The sequence below is a fragment of the Castor canadensis genome, chromosome 2 (genome assembly GCF_047511655.1).
Source record: "Castor canadensis chromosome 2, mCasCan1.hap1v2, whole genome shotgun sequence".
NCBI lineage: Eukaryota > Metazoa > Chordata > Mammalia > Rodentia > Castoridae > Castor > Castor canadensis.
This window is the reverse complement of record NC_133387.1, coordinates 82,241,112-82,262,847: the sequence shown is the minus strand read 5'-3', so window position 1 is coordinate 82,262,847 and position 21,736 is coordinate 82,241,112. Positions and strand designations below refer to the sequence as shown.

The following is a 21,736-nucleotide window of genomic DNA, read 5'->3' as shown; positions in this document are numbered from 1 at the left end:
AAGCTATGGTGTCTATGTGTGAAGTGTCTTGGTGGAGAGAAGTGTGGATGTAAAGATGTGTGGGCAGGGCAGGAAGAGTGCATGGAAAGAAAGGAGGAGGGAGCTCCTGTTACCAACCTAGGGGTAACCCACTCTGGCAGAGTCACAGGCCTGCCACACAAAAGTCAAGGAATACTAATTTTGAGCAGTGGAAAAGCAAAGTTTATTTTTACTGTAAGATTCCATATTGGACGGTTCTGTCGGGTTGCTATAACCTTCCTAAGCACTTACTCTCAATCTTTGTTCGAATATCATCATGAACAGATAATATATTCCCAACCACAGTTCCCAGCAGCAATGGCCAAAGGACATCAAAGACCCCATGCTGCTTCTCTCAACATTTGCTATTGGCCTACAAATGGCAGAGTCTAGCTGGTCTTCTGCATGTGGGGCTGCAGGATGGCAATTGGAGGTCAGGCTCAGGAGGCCTAGTGGCTGCAGGCAGGAAAGCAGGGCCAAGTGCACTCCAGGTCCGGGAGTTGAATGGCCATGACTCTGGGCAGGTCCTCCTGAGGCCTTCAAAAGCTGGTCTATCACCCGAATAGGGGGACAGTAATTTAACTCTCACCCAGATGTCCCAAAAGTCTCTGAGCCTCCGAAGAAATAGTTTCAATGTGTCTTGTATCTATTAAAAGTTTCACCACCAAGATGGTATCTCTTTGAGATTCTGGTTTATGTTGGTGGGTTTTTTGTTTGTTTGTTTTCTTATTTTGTTTTGGTTTCTGTAAGGAGCTTATTCTTCCATCAGCTTGGAACACATTCTTTAAAGTAGTTATCTTAGTGGCTAGGCATAGTGGCACACACCTTTAGTTCCAGCACTCAAGAGGCAGAAAGAGGGCAGGGAGTTCAAGACCAGCCTGTGCTACTCAAAACAAAACAAAAAACTAATAAAAATAAAGTAGTTACCTCAAATGATTCATATTGTCAATATAAAAAAAACTTTATAGTTCTCAAAATTACCCTTCACTTTGTGAACTAATTACAAAGTTGGGGACCAGTCTATTCCTATACTATCTAATATCTTAACAAGGCGAAATACCTTGTGGAAATATGGGTGATGAAGACAGCTCTATAAAATGCCATAGTCATAGCATCTTTAGATGGCAACAGATTCTTTTCACTTTTTTACCCAGTAATAATTTATTCCTACATTCAGAGATGGGAGTTCCCACCCCCCCCCCCCCGCCAAAAATGAGGCAACTGGGGACCCCTAAGACTAGTTCTGGTGGCTCTCGCATTGAGTGAAGGTCCTCTGCAGTTCTTTCTTCACAAAATTCTAGCAGGCTCCACAGACATTCTAACAATACATAGCACCTGTGGTAACCCCTTTGCCCTGGACCACAATCAGGATGAGTACAGAGTTGAGGAAGTGTAGCCACCAACCTGGTCCTGTGGCTAACAGGCTCATAGCTCGGTAGCTGGGGGAGAGGAAAAACACCATGCATTCAGTGGGAAACCCTGATTTAGAAGTCTGAAGAAGGAAAAGGGGGGAATAGATTCTTAAGATTCTTGACCCAACTTAAAGATGAAAGGAAGGCCACAGAAATCATTGGTTAACTCAAAAGTGAAGTCTGACTCTATTCTTATGAGCCCAAATTGGCTCCTCAGCACATTTTGCCTTTTGCTAAAATAAGGGATTGAGAGGATGAAATGAGGGGGCTGTGTTTTGGGAGATAGTGTTTTATTTTTAGTTACTTTTAGACTCAGGAATTGCAAAAAAAAAAAAAAATAGCACACAGAATTTCCATGTACATGCCACCTAGTTTGCACTTAGGTTAATATCTTACATAGTTGTAAAAATAGGAGAACTAAGAAATTAGCCTTAGGATAATACCATAAGTGACACTATGGATTTCACCCCCTTTTCTACTGATGTTCTTTTTCTGTTTCAGGACATCTCATTTCATGGCATCTTGGTCTCCTCTCATTGATGAAATGCCTGGGTCTCTCCTGGACATTTTTACATAGTACTGGCTGGTTATTTTATAGAATGTCCATTGATTTGGTTTTCCATGATGTTTCCTCACTAGACTGAGGTTGTATAGTTTGGGAAAAACACATGGGCTTCCTTTCTCAGCATACCCTATTAGGAGTTCATGATTTTGATGTGTATCATAGGTGATGTTAACCTTGATCACTTGGGAAAGGTGGTATTTGCCAGGATTCTCCAGTATAAACATGCCTGTTTCTCCTGTAATTGTTAAACATTTAGGAGAGAGACTTTGAGATTATGCAAATATCCTGTTTCTGCTTAAACTCCACCACCCCTAACTTTAACACTCAATACTGGCTCTTACTTGAGGCAGCCCTCGCTGTGGCTCATTCTAATGTTGGGGTCCTGGTTCCCTCATTCCATCTACATTTGCTCACTGGAATTCTTCTGTAAGCAACACTTGTCATTTCTCTTATTTATGCAGGTATAAGTGTATACCAGTATGGACTCATAGATATTCATCTTAATCTTTTGGTTATACTCTAATATGACCATTTGACTTTGTCACTCACTGGCGTTGTTCCAAATCTGGCCTTTGGGAACACTTCAGGTGACTCCTGTGCTCTTTCAACATACATGATCTTTCTGTTATTTTAAATCACTTCTTTACTTTCTGACACCACAAGGTACTTCAGGCTCATTTTGTGTTTTCTCTATTTCAGCTCTGGAATCAACCAGTTCTCTAGAGAGCCTTGTTTGCTTCTTTTTATTAGAGAATGAAATTTAGAAACCCAGATTTGGGAGGTAGATGTACTCATGGGGGCTGTGTGCCATTGCTTCTGCAACGTCCTGTGGACAGAATTAGGTAATATGTATGTGTACACTAACTTAAGCATATGTGCACCTCTACTTTTATTTCTGAATTTATCTCTATGTGAGTGTATATCTTTTTAAAACACGAGTCAATATTGATACCTCTAACTCTAATCTGACACCAGTGAGTTAATTCTAGCCTTCTTCCTTTCCTTATCTGTAACTGATTTTTCCAAGATTGAGAACTGACTCTGCAATGTATTTACTTTGGCCTGTAAATAATTTCTGAACTCCTAATGGTGAGGCTACACATTTATCAACTTGAGTGTAGTGTTTTGTGTGTGTGTGTGTGTGTGTGTGTGTGGTAGTTGTTGTTGAGTTCATTGTTCTTTGTCTTTAGCCCCACAGGATCTAATGAAAACACTTTCCCAAAGTGTTTCAATAGCTGATGTGGCAGATAGGCTCATATGGTAGGCACATGTTAACTTTTTAGGAAGCTATCAAATAATCTTTCCAAGTGGTAGCACCACTTTCCGTCTCCTCAGCAGTAGATGAGCGTTCCAGTTGCTCCACACTTTCTTCAACACTTGACATTGCCAGGCTTTTGGGACTTAGCCTCTTTTCCTCAGTTTCCTCCTCCACAAACTATAGGTAACAATAGAACCTCCCTCACTCAGTTGTATGAGAGCTAAATGAATTAATATGTGTAAAACACTCAGAATAGGGTTGTCAAATAAAATATGGGACACCCACTTAAGTTCAAATGTCAGATTAAAAATTTTTTAACACAAATACATCTCATGTACTATTTGGGACATAATTATACTATAAAAATTGGTTAATATGCATGTATTTACACACACATATCATAATGAAACCCCTTTGTATGATTAATTTATATTAACTATTTTAATTTGTTTATCTGAAATTTGAATTTAGCAAACAAAAATGCAGGATGCCCAACTTAAATATGAATTTATTAGATGACAAATATTCTTCAGTATAAATGTGTCCTAAATATTACATGGAATCTATTCATACTAAAATTTTGTTTTCTCTGGTGTTTTACAGGTTATCTATTCTACTCAGGCCTCAGTTTAATTCCAAGAAGATCAGAGCAGAAAATTCCTTCACAAAAGGATTTTTCAAATACCCATGAAAAAGGTATAGAAAGGATTCAGTGGTTCTTGGGTAAGCAGGGGTTTTGTATCTGGTTCAGTACTTGGTTTATGTGAAGTTCTTATGGAAGTTGGTTTACATACAAGAGTGTGCCCAGATCCCAACGGCATAGCTGGATGGGTTCTCACTAAGCCACATGGCCAGAGGTCTAAACCAGACTGAAACAGCCCATGGCTAACCTCACCCTATCCTGATTTATAACCCTGAAAACTCATTTGGAGCTGGCTGACTTTTAGGAAGATTTAAAATATTGATGTTTTTCCCACTTAGGTTACTTGGGAATTTCCTAGGAACTTTCCTTTTGTAATGACTTCTTTGGAACTTTCTACTTAAAAGTGGGTCATTATCTTTTTGAACAAAATTGGTAAAGGGAGACAAGTCTGAACCAAGGAAAGGGATTTTAAAAATAAGGAGACTTCTGGAATGCTGGCAAGTGCTTAATTGATTGAAAGACCTATAATTATACTTCCTCTTAAGTCTTTTTCAGAGACCAGGTAACAGAAAATTCTTCCACAGTTTTTACTATGTCCCAGGTGTTTGAGCATTTTATATTTATTAAGCTTTGTTAGATTTACAATAACCCTAAAAGGCAGGTGTTACTATTATGCCCATTTTCCAGATGAAAAAATTGATGCATGAGCCAGGCACAGATGGCTCATGCCTGTAATCCTAGCTACTTGAGAGGCTGAGTTCAGGAGAATTGAGATTCGAGGCCAGCCTGGGCAAATAGTTTGAGAAACCCCCATCTCCAAATTAATCAGAGTAAAGTGGACTGGAGGTATGGTTCAAGTGGTAGAGTACTACCCTGAGTTCAAACCCCAGAACCCCCTCCAAAAAAAAAAATTGAAGCACAGAGAGGTAAATCAACTTGCTCAAGATCTCATGTCCAGCAAGTTCGTTGCTGGGACCTGAACCCAAGCTGTCTGTGTTTTTATCATCCACACTGAGGAACCTCAGAGATCGGCTCTCTCCTCTCAGTTGGGACTGTAGCTCTCACTTATTTTGGTTCCCTGGAATAAGTCTCAAATTACCTTAACAATTGGTTGGATGAAGGATTTTTGTGTCTGTGCAATGCTTTGCTAGGGCAGCCATAACAAGATGTCAGACTGGTAGGCTTAAGCAACTGACATTTATTTCACAGTTCTGGAGGTTAGAAGTCCAAGATCAAGATTTGGGCAGAGTTGGTCCTTGGAAGGCCAAAGAAAAGGATTTGTGCCAGGCTTCAGTTGGCCACCCTTTTGCTGCCTTTTCACATTGGTCATGCCCCTGTGCACATATCCCTTATAGCTGTGTGTCCCAGTCTTTCTTATAAAGTCACCAGCCAGACTGGATTAGGGTCCACTCTAATGGTCTCATCTCACTTGATTCCTCTTTTAAGGTCCTGTCTCCAAATACAGTCATATTCTGAGGTCCTTGGGATTAGGATTTCAATCTGTGAATTTGAAGGTGGGGGAAACAATTCAGGTCATGACACCTGAGTAATTCATTGGTCCAGCCCCGTGGCTGATGATATTAAAGAGAACCCAATCAGATGCAGGTGTCTGAGTTGTCAGGCAAACAAGCCTCAGCAAACCCAAGAACAGACGTCCAGACAGCAGTGTGAGGACCCAATGCGGGAGGCGGGAGGGGTGCTGGGTAACGATCTGAGCCGGAGGTCTCCAGACTGACTGGAAGGAGCTGGAGCTAATGGAGCACTGATTTCTCATTGCAGGTGATAAATCTTCCTAATGGCATTTCAAACACATTGTTCTAAATTTAAATATTTTAATATTAATTTATTCTAATACAACCTCAAGGAGATAATGAACATCACCATCAGCTGAATTAAAAAGAGAATGAGAACAATCATAGGCAAATCCTTGGGAATTCTTTGCTCTGGGAGTGAATCCAGGGGACAGTAAAGAACATGCCCTCAAAACTTATTTCTTCTTTCGTTGGTAATAAAATTATGCTCCAAATATAATTGACTGCTGAAACGTTAGCATTGTGAGGAAGCCTAGAGCTTAACCTGCAATTTCTCTGAGAGTTTGACTTTGGGTCATCAACATAGCAATGATAACTATTACCAAATATTTACTGTGTATCTAGTATCAGCCAGTACTTTACACAGATCATTTCATTTAACCCTTCTAACAACCACAGGAGCAGGTGATCTTTATCCCCACTTTACAGATGAGAAGACTTAACATATGATTTAACTAAGTGTTGGGAATAGGATACTTTGAGTTTGGTAACCTGTGGTTTTTAACCACTGCCTCTCATGAGGAGACCTTGTTTGCACCAACAAAAAAATTGAGTGCCTGCAGCAGAGCCTGCTTGTGCTCTTGCAGTGGGAAGCATAGTGTGTGCGTCCTGGGTCAATGAATAAGTGACTGCTGGAGGAAACTGCACAGACTTCATTCAGAGAGCAGAAGGAATGGATGAGCCAAGAGCACTGTCACTTCAACCTGCACTGGACACTGAGGCAACCCTCTTTCCAGCTGCAATTTGTAGCCAAGTGCCCTGAACTGACATCTAGAATGAGGAGTAAGCAACTCCTTGAAGTCTGGGGATGCTATGAGAACTCTGACATGGCTAGCTCTTCAATATGTGGAACTAAAACAGCCAGGACAGTGACCAGAGTCTCCAGTTCCCATCAGAACTTTGAACTCCAGTGTCATTTATCATCTTGTTGCCTTTCAACTCCAAATTCACCTTTCCATATATTCTTTGTGATAAAATTCCTCAAAATATTTCTGCTTTAAAATGAGCAATAGATTAAATTGTATTTTATTTAGAATACATGAGCTCATATATAATAAAATAAAAAATAAGTGAACTGAAGTTTTCAGTTTTTTCAGTAGGGGGCACTAGAGGGACACCACCAGAGGAACAGGCTCTTTGGCTGTTTCCTGGGTGGCTCCGAGGTTGGTGGCATGGGTGTGCACACATCCTGCCCCAGCCTCCACCCCAGAGTGTGGTCTCTCTGACACCTTGTAGCCTCAGCCTCCCTAATGAAAACAAGAGTCCCCAGCCACCTCTGGACCCCAATGCCATGTCCCTGCCACCAGTCCTGATGGATGGTGGCAGGGACATGGCATGAAGTCCGAGACTTCATTCCCCAGGGTGGCTGTGGTTTACCCAGTTACAAGCTCTACAGCAAACCTCTGCTGTCTGAAGGCTGAGCCACACCTTCTCCAACTAGGGGAGCCCTTCCAAATGTGTCCCTCCGTGCACTCTCCCTTGGCCCATGGTGCTGTGTGCTTCCCTTGTATCTCATAACCTTTTCTCATAGCTAGTAATTCTTTTTTAAACTCCCCTGTTTAACAGTTGCACTGCTACAACTACCACAGGCCTCCATCTGAACCAAATTCTGCTATCATGGTGGGCACTCTGGATACAGAAGTTTAACTTTTTATTTTTTTGCTGGTGGGAGTATGAGATTTGAATTCAGGGCCTGTGCTTGCTAGGCAGGCTGTCTACCACTTGAGCCACACTTCAGCCCTTTTTGCTTTTATTATTTTGGGGCTACAGTCTCACTTTATGCCCAGGTCAGCCTGGACTTCAATCCTCCTTTTTATGCTTCCCATGTAACTGGGAGAACACATGTGCACTACCATGCCTAGTTTTTTATTGGTTGAGATGGGGGTCTTGTGAAAAAAGTTCATCCTGGGTTGGCTGTGAACTGAAATTCTCCTGTAGCTAGGATTACAGGCATGAGCCACCGTGCTTGATTTTTATTTTTATTTTTTTGCTTTATTTTGCATTTTGGCTTTGAGAGGGGTTTTGGGAGCAAATTCTCTTCAATCTAATCTCTATTCTGGTTAAATGTTTATTATTTACTCTCCATGAAGGTTTATAACCACTAGAAATCCATCAAAGTGAAAAGATATTTGAAAAAAAAATGCTAACAAGGGAAGTTGAGGCAGTGCTCATAGTGAATGTGGGGATTGCTGAGTCCCTACATTAATGAGTGAGAACCTGAAGACAGGGTACAGGAGGAATAGATGGGCATATGTTGATGACATGTGTTCAGAAGAGGACATTGGTTGAAAATCCTGGCCCAACATAACATGGGAAGTGAGGTGCAGCCTAGCTCACCTTTCTTTTGTATCAGGTGAAGAATGTGGAAAGTGTCAAAACCAGAGGGAATACAGTGTGGGGAACAGATCATGAGAGGCCTATGGGAAGTGACATAAGCACAGCTGTGCTCAGTGATCTACAGGCTGAGTTTGGCACGGCCCCAGCCTCAGAAGAGAGCAAGAGGCAAAATGCACCACAGCTGCTTTTCCTAAGTTGTTTAGTTCATAGAAGTAGGAACACAGGTTTCTCTTGTTACAATGTCACACTCTTCCAGGAGAACTGTTGCTCCACCTCCTCCTTTACCACTGAAGGAAGTTTTTTGATGGTGTTTTTTGATTGGAGATTTTGATTGGCTGACCACTCCTGCTTCTGCTGGCTGCTGTCTCCACCAGAGCAGCTTTCTGCCCCGAGAACTTTATACATAGGCTTTAGAAAAGCTAAGCTAAAGAAAAGCTACAGAATGGATGGAATTGGAGAACATCATTCTGAGTGAGGTTAGCCTGGCTCAAAAGACCAAAAGTCGTATGTTCTCCCTCATATGTGGACATTAGATCAAGGGCAAACACAACAATGGGATTGGACTATGAGCACATGATAAAAGCGAGAGCACACAAGGGAGGGGTGAGGATAGGTAAGACACCTAAAAAATTAGCTAGCATTTGTTGCCCTTAACGCAGAGAAACTAAAGCAGATACCTTAAAAGCAACTGAGGCCAATAGGAAAAGGGGAACAGGAACTAGAGAAAAGGTTAGATCAAAAAGAATTAACCTAGAAGGTAACACCCACACACAGGAAATCAATGTGAGTCAATGCCCTGTATAGCTATCCTTATCTCAACCAGCAAAAACCCTGTTCTTTCCTATTATTGCTTATACTCTCTCTGCAACAAAATTAGAAATAAGGGCAAAATAGTTTCTGCTGGGTATTGAGGGGGTGGGGGGGAGAGGGAGGGGGCGGAGTGGGTGGTAAGGGAGGGGGTGGGGGCAGGGGGGTAAAATGATCCAAGCCTTGTATGCACATATGAATAATAAAAGAAAAAAAAATAAAGACAATGAAAGTGAAAAAAAAAAAGAAAGAAAAGCTACAGAGAACATGGGACAGTGCAAGTATAAGGACTGAGACTTTAAGAGCTATGCTAATGCGGTTTTTAGATGTGGCTGCTGTTGTTTGTCTGCAAGTCTGAGCACCGAGTCTTCAAAGGGAACACGGAACAGTGAAAGTCTGGGAGCAAAGACTTTAAGAGAGATTATGCTAAAGAAAAGCTAAGAGAAAACATGGGACAGAGCGAGTCTTAGGAAAGAGACTTTAAAGAACAAACAAGAAAGACTTTAGAAGGAAGATTTTAAAGATAGAGAAAAGAAGTAGAGTAAAGAGAAGTAAAAAAGCTGCTGTGCGTCTCCATCAGAGCACCCACCACACCTGGCCTCAGCTTTGTCTTCTATTGTTTGTCCTTTCTGCATCTCCTGTTGCCCCTAGTTATGTCAGTGGTCTAGGAACGAGAGAAAGTTTGCCCCAATACAGGAATCATTTATTTGTAATTTTTGTCATGTTTTGCCATTTTTATTGAAATGGACATCTTTATAATAAGTGGGAAAATGAGCAGATATCTTTACTCAAGTCACATTGTCATGTCACCCAGCCAGAACTTCGGGTATTTTGCCAACACAGCAGGATCAAGTTTTAAAGCAACTCTTTAAAGCTGAACTGAAAACTTGAAGCCGTGTGTGAAAGCTAGGGACAGCTTCTAGTTTTTTGGATGACTCCAACTTTCACTGATAGGCCAGTTACAAAATTAGAGAAGAAAGTTACAAAGTAAATGGACAACAGCCCAACACTTACAAGCTGTCCACCAATAGATCAAAAAACGAATCAAGACCTGTGTGACAATGCTGTAGAGAGGACTGATATCCCCCACATGACTAAAGCGCCCTTCACAGCAAATAGACCATTGTGCACCAAATGCGAGTCCCTTCATTCATGGGGCAACACGCCCAAGCCACTGAGACTGGACAAACAGGTGGGACAGAGTCAACTGCTGGAGGTGTTTTTTTCTCTGATTTGTTGGGATTTTTGTTTTATTTTTGGCTTTGAAGGAGGTTCTAGGAAGTTCTCTTTAATCTCAATTTTAGTTGTGAAAAATATTTACTATTTATATATAAGAGAGAGGCTTCAATGGTTTATCTGTTTTACTTCATGCCATGATTGTTGTGCACTTTATAGGGGGCAGGGGAGAGAAATAGCCCAAACAATGTATGCACATATGAATAAATTTCAAAAAAAAAGAAAAAGAAAAAGGAAATTAAAGCCCCGAAGTCCCCACTTCTGTGTTTTGTTCTGGCCTCCATCCTTTGCTAATAGTATACACTTTGCCTGAAATACTTTCCCTCCATCTCGGGTATGGCCTACCCAGTGGTGTGTTGGCAAATGTTTAACAGCAGGCGCTCCAGGAGGAAAAACACTTGATTTGCAGGTTTGCTGATTTCTAAGGTGTAAATAGTCATGTCATTGCTGATTTAAAGTTACCCATCTGCTCACTAAATGCAGAGTTGGAAATGCACATAATTGCCTCTTTCAAGCAAGGCTAAGTGGATTCAGCTCACCCTTGACCCCTCTTGTCTCTAAAATTGCACTCGTGTCAACTCCTTCAGGAGGCCTCCTCTGATTACAACTTTCTCTGGCTCCAAGACTGGGTCAGGTGCTTCTATGACATCCTATGTGTTTCTCTATCATTACACATCAGGACACTAGCTTATGCTTTTCTGCTTCTTCCTCAGACTCAGCTCCATGAAGACATTTTTTTTTCTTCTGTAATTTTTGGCACCTAGCACAGTGCCTGGCACATAGTTGTCACCTAACATATGCTTATTGAATGAATAAATTTAGCTCTCCTTTGCCAAATGATGCAGGTTTTTCTCTTCAGCTACATTATTGTCTAATGTTCTTAGAGGTAAGCCTTCTCCAAACAACTCATCACAGTGGCTCATCCAGACTTGTTATAAATTGAGCTGTTGAATGTTTGGCTGGGATGGGAAATGGCTGGAGAGTCTCCAGATGGCTTTTTAGAACACAGAACCTCCAGACATGAGTGTAGAACAATACCAATAATTACAATGTCTTTTAACCTCAAGTGTTTTCTTTTGCAAATTCTATGCTATTATCTGGGCAGGCTAGGGCTTTCAACTGACCAAGCACTGTCTTTTTAAACCTCAGGTTTACAAGGCTTAAAATTTTCCCATAGTTTTCTACTTCGCCTGCTCTACCCAAGCCCTGCCGATCACTCTCAGTTGTACTCACCTGAGACATGTGACTTACTAAGCCATGCTGTCATTAACAAGATACACGTGAAAAAACTCGGCTTCAAAAGTAACCATTCGCATGTTGCAAATGGCATGTAACAGAATTGTAGAGTTGAGACAGATTCATTAGTGAAGCCACCTACCCAGGGAACGATTTCTCTAGTCTGCAGAGTTATGCCTGGTGGGTGGTCATCCTCCTCTCTCCCTACACCTGGGTATTCAAAGTCCTCCATGCCCTAATCTCATCATTTTAATCACTAAAATGACTTCCCACAGAGTGTGATACTTGAGGGTACAAAAGGGGCTAATTGGCTAATTGGAAGAATTGTAGCAAAAGGGGACACAGCTGGCTAATTGGAGAGAACAGTGATTTTTTTTTCCTTAAGGTAGTCACCTCTACTTCCTCATGCCTTATTTTTTCCTACCCTTAGTTTAAAATCAGAACTCTGTTATTGCTTTTCTGTTTTCAGTGAAAGAAGAGTCTCACTACCAGAAGCTTAATCCTATCCCTCAGGTCTCAAATAAAACTACCTACTTTGCAGCACTAGGACCTCTATTGGTAGGTCCTCTGGAATCTTCCAAGGAATTGATATAAATCACACTTTTCTTGACCTCAGGGTCAGTGTTGGGAGAAGTCCTCCACCTTGCTTTGGTCTAGAGCATGTGCGTGTTCTGAATTTCCATCAGGCATCAGAATCACCTGGCATACCTTTAAAAAAAATAATACTAGTACAGCCACCTACCACACTGACATGGAATCAACTGGTCTGCAGTAGAACCTGGCACTGGTGTGGCTTAAATGTCCTTGGGTGAGTCTGGAGCTGGCCAGCCCTGTGAGGTGGTGCTGGATTGTCTAAACTGGACTCTTCCCCTCTCTCTTATCAGTCCTTACCTCCAAAGGACTGAGGCTTCTAATTCCCCATTTTTCCTCCTCAGGGAATTAGGCCTTCCTCCCAGGTTCCCTTCTTTCCGTTTTTCTACACCCACACCAACATCAATGGACATGAGTAACCCATTTTTCACTTAACTCGTCTATGGAATAAATGATTACAGTGATTGGGTGAAGACATTCCAGGAACATCCTTTGAGTAGGCAGGGCTCATCAGTTCCTGCCTTCAAGAAACTTGATGTTAGGAAGGAAGCAGCACGACAGAGAAAGAGGGATGCTATTGAAATGCTTAGGAGGGTCATTGTCTTACCATCAAAATTTAATGCTGTCCCCTTGGAAACTGAGGAAGGCAATCTGATTCTATCCAACAGAAACTTCTGTTAGGAATCCTCTATCATCATTTTAAGTAATGTAGGCAAACCACATTCTGGGAAGAGTATTTGCAATACACATCTCTGATAAAGTGACTGGCAACCAGCACATACCTCCTACTACTAATATATCAGTATAAACCAGGAAGATAAAAGACAACTTTAAAAAAAATGAACATCAGATGTGAACAGACCCTTTACTGAAGAAAATATCGATGTCTCAAGTTATGAAAAGGTGTTCACCTCTTTACTCATCAAGGAGATGCTAGGCAAAACCACAATGAAATATCAGGCCATGCATACCAGCCTATCTAAAATTAGAAAAACTGACAGTTCAAAGTGGGAGCAAGCAGTTGAAGCAAATGGAATTCTTGTATGTCGCTCGTGAGATTATAAATTGATGCAACCCTCTGGAGAACTGGCAAAATCCAGTTTTTCAACAACTCTATGATCCAGCAGTTCCATTCCTATGTGTACACCCACACCAGCTAATGATTTTGTGACTTCTCTGTGAAGATATATTGTGGCCCTTTAAATACGTTTTCCTTTGCCAGCTGGTCCTGGATTTTGGGCAGTAGAACCTGCTGATGAGATGTTGTAGAGAAAGAGTCTTGCTTCCTGGCTCCAGGGCACTCAAGCTCCTGCAGGATGCCCTCCAGCTGGAGCAGCTCTCCCTGGCCCAGCTCCTCAAGACCCATGGCTTCTCTGGTTCCTGCAGCACCAGCACCTTCAGGTCCTGCAGTGCCTGGCAACCAGAAGTACCTGGCGACTTACAGCATCCTGTCAGCTCTGTCAGTCAGTTTTATAGTACGTGCATCATGTATGACACCACCCTGTGAACAGCTTTCTCTGTCACCCTAGAGGACAGATTTCCAGCAACTTCTGGAGGGCAGATTTCCAGAAGGTTCCACCAGTACAGCACTATGGGGATTTTTCTGCTCTCCTGTGAGGCATGGCCATCCCCTCCAACAGATCTGCCTCAGCCTTGAAGCAGGTGGCACAGGTGCATCTTCCCCAAGCATTTCTCTCATCCCTGGAGTGGGTAACTACTTTTTATCTGCTTTTTTGTGTGTTTTCTTGCAATTTTTCTTGCTCCCTATAGTTAATCCCTTACTTTTACAGACATTCTTCATAGTAACTTTTTCCTACTCAAACAAATGTGGTTTTGCTCATCTAATTGGACTGCTACAATACTCAAGAATAATACATACATATTTCCACCAAAAGACACATGCAAAAATGCTCATAAAAGCTTCCTTCTTAATGCCAAAAAATTGGAAAATACCTAAATGTCTACCAAGTGTAGAATGGATAAATGGTGGTATTCATACAAGGGAATACTACTCAAGAGTAAAAAGGAGGGTGCTACTTATAGATGGATATTATAGTGTTGAGTGTAAGATATCAGATTCAAAGGAGTATACACCGTAAGATTTCATTTATATGAAGTTTAAGAACAAATAAAACAAATCTGTGGTGATGGAAGACAGACTGGTTGTTACATCTAGGGCCAATGACAAATATTGACTAAAAAGGGTACAGGGGATCTTTCGGGGATGTTTGACATGTTAAGTTTTGATCAAAAAGTAGTTATGTCAATATATTTACCTAAAAATCATTAATGTGTGTGCTTTACTTATGTACATATGCTCTAATAAAAACTGACTTAGAATAATGTAAATAAAAGGTCATAGAAAAGACTGTCCGGAGCTGTGTAGACAAGACCTTGCTTGCTAATTCCTGTGTCCCCATCCATGTCAACAACACACATGGTATTTTACAATCTCGCTGGTGGACCACTATAACCATTGTCCCGAGGGCTTTGCTGTTGGGCGAGGGGAGGATGCAGAGGGAGAGGCTGGGAAACTGAGTGATTTTCTCACAAATATAGCCAGTTCGTGGTGGTGATGGACACACACCTTTCTCTTCCCAGCCACAGCACTTTCTACCTCTCAAAAGGTTCCTTTCTACAGATGTCTGAGATGAGTAATGGAGTGTTTTATAGAACACAGCAGAGAGTTTCATCCAAGTAAAGCCAACAGAGAATGATTCTGAAATAATCTTGTCACAGTTGGTTGGCTCTGACACAGTTTTTTTCATAATGTCTTCTTGACGGCAGTGAGGAAGACTGTAAGGGGAGTTGGTGGGAAGGGGAGTATGGGCCAATTTGGTGACTGTATGAAATCATTGCACTTCAAAATCAAAATAGTTCAGCCCCCGCTCCCTGCCTTCCTACTTTTCTTGGGCAGGAATCAAAGGAACAGCTCAGCAGTAAAGCAGGCTCCGAGGACTGGTGTCAGGATGAGCAACTGCCAGGAAGAGAGAGAAGTCATTCTCACCTCGAGTCCTGGCTGTGCATCTTGAGCATATGAGAAAACGGCTCCCACGGCATGCACACAGAAGCAAAGGTAGGACTTGTGGAGCCTGGGGTAGGAGTCTCAACCCCCGCATCTCTTCAGGGGAACAATTTAGCTTTTGGTTACTCTCTGGTTTTTGCATTGAGCCCCAAGGAGTTAACACAGGATCCAGTGCAGAGTTATCAACCTATTAATTTGGGGAGAAGAAAGAGAAAATGTCGCTTATCATTCCTCTGGACTCACCTAATTCTTTAGATATACTTTTCTCATAACGTTTGCTCCCGTAGTTAATTTACTGCCTCGCAGCTCCAACCCCACCCTGTTTGTCTTGCCTTGTGGTTCTGGAGCTCTGCGCACCTCTTCTTTGACGGCCGGCTCAATGTTGAGCTCTGCCAGTAGAGGCCGCTGCAGGGAGCCTCCATCCTGAAAAGGAAGGGAAAGACTGACGCCTTGTTTCCCTGTTCCCATGCAACCAAGTGTAAGTTGGGGGTGCAGAGGGTCCCAGCAGGGTCCATCTCAGTGATGACAGCTCCCAACGAACTGCGATGAGCACCCCCAGCCCAGATTTCTTGATTTCTCTGAGGGTTGGTCAGCTGCCTGCCTTGCTGGACCCTCCTGGCAATCTCTTTAAATTTTTGCTTACTTTTCCCTTTGTCTTAGGAGCCTACTTGCTTGCCTCAGTTTCTGCCTGTATTATACCATACAGTTCTCTTTTATAATCTTAGTAATCATCCTTTGCATCATTAACAATTCAGTCTAGATTTCTCCTGCTGTAATCACTAATGGGCTGTGGCTTGACTGGACCCTATCAGGAGCTATGCTAAGGGAACCTGTCTTGTGCTCGGGCTCATGTGGCCCATGACCCTAGATGGAATCCTGGCGCTTTGGGCTCCTAGGGAAATAGCCTTCCAGCTGGGATATGCTAAACTGCATTATTTCAGGGAATCAATTTCCAGATCTGACTCTTTCTCATGTATTAATTACATGTACCCTAACATGGGCCTGAGACATGTTTGCAGGCAGATACCACAAGAATAGTTTTCCTTTCCCAGCTTGCCTTGTATGTCCAAAAAGAAAGACCTATCTCATACCTCCTTGATCTTACAATGCATTGTCTAAAGTTGTAATGTTCTTATGTTGTTTTGATTAATTTTATTTTAATAATTTTAATAATCAATAGGAAGAAATTTAACATCTAAAACCATACAATTGCATTGCAGAAATTTAAAAATTGGTTTGATTTATGCTAATTATTGCTATATAGAATTGTGATAGAATGATTAACAACTTGTTTTCAAGCATAAAATGCCCTACAGTGGAGTAAATCCAGGAAATGGAATGGAAATCTGAGTTTGAAGAAGAGAAGGAAAACTAGATGTTTTTACTATTAGGAGGTTGTTTATGAAATTATAAGCTTTGATGATGATAAACAGATAATTGAGATGATAAATAGAGATACGATATCACTATTTCTTTGGAGTCATATAAAGCATGCACTGACACTTTTATTTTAAATTATCAATTCTGCATACCAGAATTTCATTTAAACTCAGGACTGTTGGGTCTGGAGACCTAAGGCAGATGAGTGAGTATCCCATCCCCCATGGACAGCAGTATCATTCCTGCATCCTGAGGAGATGGAGGCCTGCATTCCTGCATCCTAAAGGAGAGATACAGATCTGCCACAGGACTGATGAGCAAAATGCTCTCAAGATTGTTTCTCCTTCCCCAATAAAGGTGCAAACCAAACCAGTTCACCTGAGAAAGCCCACGAATCCATGGCCAATGAGAAAAATCCACCTAACCCAGAGTTAAAACGTCCATAAAAACCCCAGCCTTCACCTGTGCAGTGAGCCACCGGCTTCCAGGCTCTGCTGCAGTACCTTAGCTGTAGCCTTTCCTTTCTCTCTAATAAATCCTACTTTATATACGGCTTTGGCTCATCATTCAGGTGCCTCACGAGCCAGTTCTCTGGCCTGTGAAGGCAAGGACCCTCAACACTGGCATGTAACATTTTGGTGACGCATGAAGGGACCCAATCTCTTCTGAACCAAGGTCAGTATAGGTTGTGCCAAACTGGGAAAGGATGCCTAGGAATGTGACCATGAGCATCCGGCACTCCAATGGAGTCTGTTTTCCAGGAGACACCCCGCACACTGCCTAGCTATGGTGGAACTCTCAGCCCTTCTGTCTGTCTGTCTCTCTCTGTCTTGTTAAGGAGGGTTTCTCCCTTGGGAAACTGAAGAAAAGCTTGAGCCCATTACAGCTGTAAGGCAGGCAATCTGAGGGAACTCAGACGCCAGGTGGGGGATTATACCATACTGCCAATGCTACGTGGGCAGAACCCGACTTCAGTCCACTGAGGCTTTTTTCTTTTTCGTCTCCTTAAACTTTAACTCTCTCTTGTTCAAGATCTGACCCACTTAAGAGGAGGTCCAAAAACAGCTGGTGGAAAAGAAAGTTTGTCTTCAAGCCAAAAAAGGTGTTCTGACCGGGGCACTGCCCAGTGTCATCCAAAGGCAGGAGATGCAACTTCCTCATCCACCCTGAGGCTCCAAAGGTGGCTAAGTCTTAGACCCCTCCAGCCATGTCTGTGGCAAACAGACAATCAGATCTCTCCTGCTTCCTTCATGGTTTCCATGGCCAGAGAGTGGAGGTCACCCATTGCTTCCAGTGCTCCAGTACTGCCTTTGGGCAGGATCAACCTGGACAGCAGTGATGACCAATAATCCCTCATGCATTGAGCCTGGAAACTCTCTTTTCCCCCAACCCTCAGCCTCTCCTTCTTCTTTCCCAAGCAGTTCTAAATATCTGTGGGCTTCCTTCAGTGAGTTTGGAAAATACACCTGTTCTGTTCCCTCCCTGGTCCTGCCTTGTCCTTTATCTCTGTCTTCCCCTCCCTGGGCTTACTGGGATCCTGGCTTCCCATGAAAAACTTGTAGCATGATACCTTATGACTTAAATTATTCCAAGTAGTTTACCAGCCCTCTCCATCTGCCCTCTCAGTTGCTAGGCACCAGTGAGGCAAAAGTGCTTACAAAAAAAACTGCAGCTGCCATGCTCACGCCCTAACTCTGCCCCCACAGGGGAGGAGGGAAAGCAAACAGGCACACTCTTGCACAGGCATGCCGGCCCACTGGACACAGTGGGAACACCTGCCATAGCTAAGAGAATCCATAGAGAGGACCCAGCACATCCTAGGCTGCCAGCCACACATGGCAATGGCTGCGGCCTGCTGCCACTTCCCCAAAATGGTTGAGAGGAAAATAAACGTGCCTAGGTGCATGTACACAGGAAGAGGGGAGAGGTGACAGGCCGCAGGATGGGATTGCTCATCCTGGGTGTGGGAGGGGGCAACAGCTCTTTGCTCAAGCCCGGTTTCTGGCCCCACCTTACGTCTTGGGCCTGACCGACCCAGCCCTCATAAGCCAATTGTTATCTCAAGGTTATAGCCCCAGAAATAGCAAAATGGATGTTACTGTGTTCTAAACTTCTCATTTAAAATTTCCTATACTTTTGGCCTCAGCATAAATTTTCCCTCCAAATACTAGCACTAGTTGTCCCATATGGTACTGTTATTGGCCTGGGATGCCCTCTGAATGCCCTTCTCTGACTTTACAGACAATGTATTCCTTTGTTAAAAAGGTAGCCTTTAATAAAGAGGCTGCCTGCTTTTAGATACAAGGCAGGATCCTAGTGGGGTTTTTTTGTTGTTGTTGTTGTTTGTTTGTTTTTTTCTCTTCTCACTGTGTTGGTCAGGTGGTCTAACCCAACCAGTTCACTTTCCCTGTCCTGACCACGGATGGGGGGAATGTCACAAGACAGGGATGCCTGGACTTGTTGGTAAGGTCATTCCCAGTCAGGATGCTGACCAGAAGGGAACTGACCCAGTTTATTGTTGTTATCTTTCTAGATGGATCTGCCCCCTTCCAGTCTTCTGGCTTGTCTATTGAAATGTTGAAAGGAAATGTTAGAAGTTTTGTGCTGAGTCCTGGCCTCAGTATACCTTAGGTGACCAAGAGAAGTGGTCTTCACAGGGTTCCTTAAATTACAATACCATACTCCAATTAGACCTTTTCTGTAAAAGGGAGAAAAAGTTAAACTGAGGTCCCTTATACAAATTTTCTTTTATCTCCAAGACCACCCAGATTGACTCCACAATTGCTATCTAGATACTCAAATGCTGGCCATTCCTTGTAAGCCACAGGATAAACATGGGAAAGGAGGACCAAAAAAACCCCTTATCAATGACAAGGTCCCCACCCCTACTGCTCCACCCTATGCCCTACCTTCTAAGCCACCCTAATATTCAGAACCTCCTAATGGGTGCTTCCCCCTTCAATAGGTAATGGTAGGAAGAGGGCGAGTCTATGTCCCCTTCCAGCTATCAGGTCTAAGGGAAATTAAAAAAAAAAAACAACATCTGGACAGCTATACTGATGCATCAGATCAATACATTCAAGCCTTTATCTCTGTGATCCAAATCTTTAAATTGGCATGAAAGGATATTATGCTTCTACTAGACCAGACTCTTTCCTCATTAGAAAAGCAATGGGTTCTGGCCCAGGCCACTCAGGTTGGAAATGATTACCATTTACAATGAGCCCCAATACCCATGGAAATTTGGGAATAAATGTGCCTATACCTACAGGGGCATAGGCAGTCCCCTTAAGAGATCCACACTAAGAGGGGCTGATGATATGGCTCAAACAGTAAAGTGCCACTTTGCAGGCACAAATTCCTGAGTTCAAATCCGAGTACAGCCAAAAGAAAAAAAAAAAAATTGGGGTCTAAGGACATCACTCAGTGGGAGAGTGTCTGCCCAGCATGTGCAAGGCCCTGGGTTCAATTTCCCAACATTGCTAAATCAAAAAAAAAAAAAATGGTGAGAAGGATAAATGGCACCAATGCCACTTACTCCACCCCATAGTGAAAGGGCTAAAAAGGACCAAAGTCAAACCTCTGAACTATTCCCAAGTGACTGTAGTACAACAAGGTCCTGAAGAAAACCCCCTTAACTTTCTGCAGCATCTTAAGGATGCTATCAGAAAGCATACCACGGTGGACCCAGAGTCACAGGTGGGAGAGATTCTCCTCAAAGACAAATTTCTAACAGTCAGCCCCAGATATTTGTAAAAACTCAGACAGTGGCTGAAGGGAAAAGTCACTGGATCAACTAATACAACTAGCCATGCTGTATACTATAACAGGGACATTACTAACAGAGAGAAAGATAAGAGACATGACCTCATTGCTGCCCCCACCCAACTGGGGCCTGTATCCTGAACTTTCTACCATGGTGGACAGGAGGGGCACTTCTGCAGAGGATGCTCAAAAGTGGGGACAGCCCGGGAGACAGCCCCACCCCCAACTGGGACCCTGCCCTCTCTGCAAAGATAACCACTGGAGGTCTAAGTGCCCCTGCCTCCAGATGGAAGGCAAGGTGCCACCTCCTATGGATTAATGGGTGACCTCCTGTCCACACTCTCCTTCTTGGCATTAATGTTGAGCCATAATGGCAAAAAAAAAAAAAAAAAAAGCAAAAGGTCATTTTCCTCCTAGACAGTGGAGCTGTTTCTCTGTCTTACCATTATCTCCTGGTCCCCAGTCCAATGACAAGGTTATCATTTGGGGCATTTTTTTTTTTCATTTTTCTTTTTCATTTGGGGCATATTTGGCCAGCCCCTAGAGCACTATTTTACCCAGCCTCTGGCCTGCTCTTGGGGAGACCACCTCTTCTGTCACTCTCCTCATAGTACCTAAAACTCCAGTGTTCCTGCTGGGATGGGATTTACTATCTCAATTAAAAGCTCAAATTCTCCTCCCTCAGGCATCTATCTCTGCTGCTCCCCCTTCAGGAACAAATAGATCCCACAGTGTGGACTGATGTGATGACTGTAGGGTGAACCTGGATGGCCCTCCCTATTGAAATAAAACTCAAAGATCCCTCACAGTTTCCACACCCCCCTCAAGCCTGAGGGACATGAGGCCTTATGCCTATCATAAATTCCTTAAAAAAAAAAAAAAAAAGCAAGGGCTACTAATTAGTTGCTCCAGCCCCTATATTAAATTTAAAATAAAAGTTACAAAGTAAACAAGTGGAAAGGATATAGATAGGTATTGAGTGTATTTTTTTTTTTAAGAAGTTAAAGGAAAAAAAAGAAATTTTTTTTTTTGGATGAGGAATGATTTTATAAAGAGGGTTTGTCTTAAAGATTGTTTCAAATATGGAGAGGAGGGATAAGGAAAAACCATCAAAGGGTTCAAAATATATAAAGGTCTGAGTAAATCTTAAAAGTGTATAGTAAAAGCTTCGGTGTGAGATAAAGTTAAAGTTGATTGTAACCTAAGAGTTGCCTAAAAGATTTTTAGGTCATGTCAAACTAAAATCAAATTCTCTGTCTATAAAATAACAAAATTATCTTAATATTGTTCTGCTCTAAGTAACATCTACAAAAAAACTGTTATAGGAAAAGATTTTATCAAAGAAATTACTTGTGTTTTCTGTTGATCTTGTCAAGCTTTAAGTACTACTAAATCAGAGTTCATTTATGTATTTGCTCATGTCTTAAATGACCACCTTATAACTGTGTGTTGTCTATACTTTATCTAAATATAGTACAAACATTTACAAAGTTAAAAGTGTCAAGTTATATAAAATAATGAGCTAAAGCTCTCTTTTATCCAAAAGTGTTACATTTAACCTAAATCCTCACAGCCCCTGTCTACCACAGGTCACCTACCTAGGTGTGTTCTTAAAGGGACAGACTCACTCCCTGAGTTAGGGAATTGACCCA

General features: G+C 42.3%; 1 long non-coding RNA gene across 1 annotated transcript in view; it reads left to right on the top strand.

Moving 5' to 3' along the window:
- The window catches only part of LOC141420700 (uncharacterized), a 100,484-nt gene that overhangs the window by 44,840 nt on the left and 33,908 nt on the right, over positions 1 to 21,736 (top strand). The window contains exons 3-4 of the long non-coding RNA XR_012445230.1: positions 3,857 to 3,949; positions 14,832 to 14,990. This is a non-coding gene — a long non-coding RNA (uncharacterized lncRNA). The remainder of the gene's footprint in view (positions 1 to 3,856; positions 3,950 to 14,831; positions 14,991 to 21,736) is intronic.